The sequence below is a fragment of the Clinocottus analis genome, unplaced genomic scaffold (genome assembly GCF_023055335.1).
Source record: "Clinocottus analis isolate CAN_PGR_092001 unplaced genomic scaffold, fCliAna1.0.p SCAF_6, whole genome shotgun sequence".
NCBI lineage: Eukaryota > Metazoa > Chordata > Actinopteri > Perciformes > Cottidae > Clinocottus > Clinocottus analis.
The window spans coordinates 22,419,833-22,424,406 of NW_027176218.1; positions in this window are offsets into that span (position 1 = coordinate 22,419,833).

The window sequence follows — 4,574 nt, forward strand, 5'->3', positions numbered from 1 at the left end:
AAAAAAAAACGGACCGGAAGTCAGGACTATATGGCTATGCAAACTAGAGCGCGCGAGCGGCACCGAGCGCGAGGGCATCTGAGCGGCGCGTGAGAGCCGTTAGATCCGCGGCCTCGCGCTGCGGGGTGCGCGTGCAGCCCCTCTCGTGGGCTCACGTGCCGGGCGCAGCACGAGGAGGCAGAGAACGACGCGCCATCTTAAAGACAGTCCACAGACATGTGTCTGGAGGTGACAGGTGGTTGTCAAAGGACTCCTGCTCACAATGAACACAACATGAAACGCTGTGTTACATTAAAACATAAAATAAGTGAGAGGAAATCCAAAGATGGAGGAACATGTGTTTTACTTTTATCTGTTGTCAGGGCTGGAAGGACACTCAGATCCTACACTTCAGTAAAAGTTAGAAATAGACCCGAGTTTAGGAAAAGTCTAAGTCAAGTGCAAAAGTTGTGTCAGCTTCTGTGATGCGTTCACATTCATTATGATGCCTTTGCGTTCATTATGATGCCTTCACGTTCATTATGATGCCTTTGCGTTCATTATGATGCCTTCACGTTCATTATGATGCCTTCACGTTCATTATGATGCCTTCACATTCATTATGATGCGTTCACATTCATTATGATGCCTTCACGTTCATTATGATGCCTTCACATTCATTATGATGCGTTCACATTCATTATGATGCGTTCAGGTTCATTATGATGCCTTTGCGTTCATTATGATGCGTTCACGTTCATTATGATGCCTTCACATTCATTATGATGCGTTCACATTCATTATGATGCGTTCAGGTTCATTATGATGCCTTCACGTTCATTATGATGCCTTCACATTCATTATGATGCTTTCACGTTTATTGTGATGCGTTCACATTCATTATGATGCGTTCAGGTTCATTATGATGCCTTCACGTTCATTATGATGCCTTCACGTTCATTATGGACAGCGTTCCATCCAGCTGGGGAGGAATAAGAGCAAATAAAGTAATCGCAAGCTCCAAATATATTCACATTTCTGGGAATAAAATGATAAAATAATTTCCATACACAAATATAAAAAGGAGCAAAAACATTCTTTGTGGAGTCACGTCTGCCGTGTGGGGAGATTACATCAGAGATTTGCATGTGTAGCTGGCCCGGTCATTTGCATGAGAGCAGAGAGGACGCCTGTCTCCTCTCAGGCCGGCTGTGGTGCTGCGAGGCGTCACAGTGGAGCTTTCAATGCTGTTCACTTTGTTTGGTAGAGCCCAAAATCACAAATACAAGATTTTCCTCACAGGGCTTTACAGTCTGTACTCATGACATCCTGTCCCAGGACCTCACATGGGATCAGGAACAACTCCCCAAATAAAGATAGTAAAACCCTTTAACAGTGAAACAGGAAGAAGCTTCATAGAGCAACAGAGGAGGATCCTCTCCAGGATGGAGCAACAGATGTCAATAAGATGACTTTACGTTCATAGAGATGACTTTACGTTCATTGAGATGACTTTACGTTCATTATGACTTTACGTTCATTATGACTTTACGTTCATTGAGATGACTTTACGTTCATAGAGATGACTTTACGTTCATTAAGATGACTTTACGTTCATTATGACTTTACGTTCATTGAGATGACTTTACGTTCATAAAGATGACTTTACGTTCATTGAGATGACTTTACGTTCATAGAGATGACTTTACGTTCATTGAGATGACTTTACGTTCATAAAGATGACTTTACGTTCATTGAGATGACTTTACGTTCATAAAGATGACTTTACGTTCATTATGACTTTACGTTCATTGAGATGACTTTACGTTCATTAAGATGACTTTACGTTCATTAAGATGACTTTACGCTCATTGAGATGACTTTACGTTCATAAAGATGACTTTACGTTCATTAAGATGACTTTACGTTCATAAAGATGACTTTACGTTCTTTAAGATGACTTTACGTTCATTAAGATGACTTTACGTTCATTGAGATGACTTTACGTTCATTGAGATGACTTTACGTTCATTAAGATGACTTTACGTTCATTAAGATGACTTTACGTTCATTATGACTTTACGTTCATTAAGATGACTTTACGTTCATAGAGATGACTTTACGTTCATTGAGATGACTTTACGTTCATTAAGATGACTTTACGTTCATTGAGATGACTTTACGTTCATTGAGATGACTTTACGTTCATTAAGATGACTTTACGTTCATTGAGATGACTTTACGTTCATTAAGATGACTTTACGTTCATTGAGATGACTTTACGTTCATTAAGATGACTTTACGTTCATTGAGATGACTTTACGTTCATAAAGATGACTTTACGTTCATAGAGATGACTTTACGTTGAACGTGATGAGGTTTCTATGTTTATGATGCCTCTACATTCGGAATAATGCATTTACGTCATTATGATACGTATGCTATGATGCATCAACAACTACAAAGAGTCGCTGAACGACCACAAAGTATGTAAGCATTGCACACAATTGGCATATGGACATAAAGGGAAATACATCTTTGTCATTAGAGATATGTAAATATTTGCATACGAGGAGAGAAAAAGAGGATCCAAGCTTCCTCAAAGAGAAAAGTCTTGACTGAGCTTTTTTAAAAACAGCATCTGTGTTCTTATTCTAGTTTAATTTACTGTCCATAGACCACAAGATATTTATATAGCTGGACAATCTGCTGACCCGCAATTATCGCAGGGGAGACTTCTCCTTCTTCTGAAATCAATAACCAACTCTTTGGTCTTTCCATCATTCAGTAACACACCAGCTGACAAAAGCTTCAACCTCCCGTCTGTCAGCCAGCTGCTTGTTACAGGACAGTCAGCTGCACGGAGTGAGAACGAAAAGGGGACTACAACTGTTCCCTGTGGTGCTCCGGTTTTAGTTAAGATAGCGTCATAGCGTTTCTTATCCAGCCCGACAAACTGTGGTCGAGATAAACGGTGAACAGAGACTCAAGCAAGAGTTGTGTTGTGCAGTTTAAAAGCCGTACGTGTTTTAGCTGCAGGAGTGGTCGCATTGTGGTAAAAGCAGTAGAAAAGTCAGACAACGTGGTCCTAACAGAGCTGGCAGTGGTTTCAACATGACGGTGGAGCTTAAAGGCTGTGCATTGAAGAATAAAATGTCCAAAATCCTCGGTCGTGGAGAAAGAAGTACCGGAATCAAAAAGTTATAATAAAAAAGATTTAATAAAAGAGATGATTAATTCGACAGATACAATACTTGATCAAGGCTCTTTAAATCTCGGCCGGAACCACAGTCTGCACGCAGTTAGCTGTCACCCCAACGGTCAACGAAGTAAAGAGGCCGAGAAAAAGCTCTGCGCCAGGTTTTAATACCGCTCATTCGCTTGGCTTATGGCCACCATTGGTTAGTTTCCATAATTTCACACCTAAGACTATTCCCTGTCTCACTGTTGGCTGACGCTGTCTCAGGGGCGGTTTCTTCAGCTGTCCTCAGCCGAGAGTCCTCTGCGCACCCTGACCAGCTCTTTAAAGCTACAGTAACACAATCCTAACGCATGCAGACTATTCAAAATCCATTCACTCATAAACATAACACAGTAATACAAAACATACATTGACCTTCTTATGCATACAGGTACATATTTTCCATAATAATATCCCTTATTGATTATCATAACCCTCTCTTGTATTTTTATATGCACATTAAACAATTCTTTATTATTATGTGTAAGTTCAATATTTACACCCCAGACTATTACAATTCTACAAAACCCAACAGCATCCTTCCTGTGTGCAACCTGCAAAGGATCCTGGGGGACTGAGACCTCCTCAGGTGACCTTTTAACCTTTTAACACACGTCACTGTGCGCCGTCAGGGCTAGAGGTCTCTGGTTAGTGAGACTATACTCCTGAACAAGATGGTTTCCACATCACTGGAGCTTTTGATGGACCACCAAGGAAACTGGGATTACTGGTCCCAGAAGCGATAATCCCTGTTGTGTTGTTCATGACGTACTTGTGTCCTCCATGAGAGGATCCTCTTTGCTCTCCTGAAGAGTTCTTCTCTCTTTCTCCCCGTTCGTTAAAGGTTCTTTTGAGGGAGATTTTCCTGAACCGATGTGAAGGTCAAAGGTCAGAGGATGTTGTACGTGTCCAGACTGTAAAACCCTCTGAGGATCATTTGTAATTTGGGGCTTTACAAAATAAAATACATTGAATTAACAGATTTCATGCCGTTCTAGAGGCGCCTTGTGTTGCTATTGGACATCGGTCCTTCAACCCTTTCCTTACATTTATGCTTCCCCTGTCTGATTATTGCTTTTTATCACTTTTGGGGAGTTTTAATCAAATCTGTGTCGAGGTTCTCAGTCTATGTGAACTAGATATGCTGCGTCATTCGGTTCCTTATGATGCGATTAAGTCATTATGATGCTTATAGGTTCATTGTGATGCGTTTGTCGTCATGATGCTAACATGATGTGTTCACTGTAAAATATTGGGCCTTTGCTCGTCACACGCCTGGTGCTCTGGGTGCAGGTCCTCAGTCTCAGTTGAACCTGATACAATAAGACAATAAAAGCAACAGCTTCCCATCTGC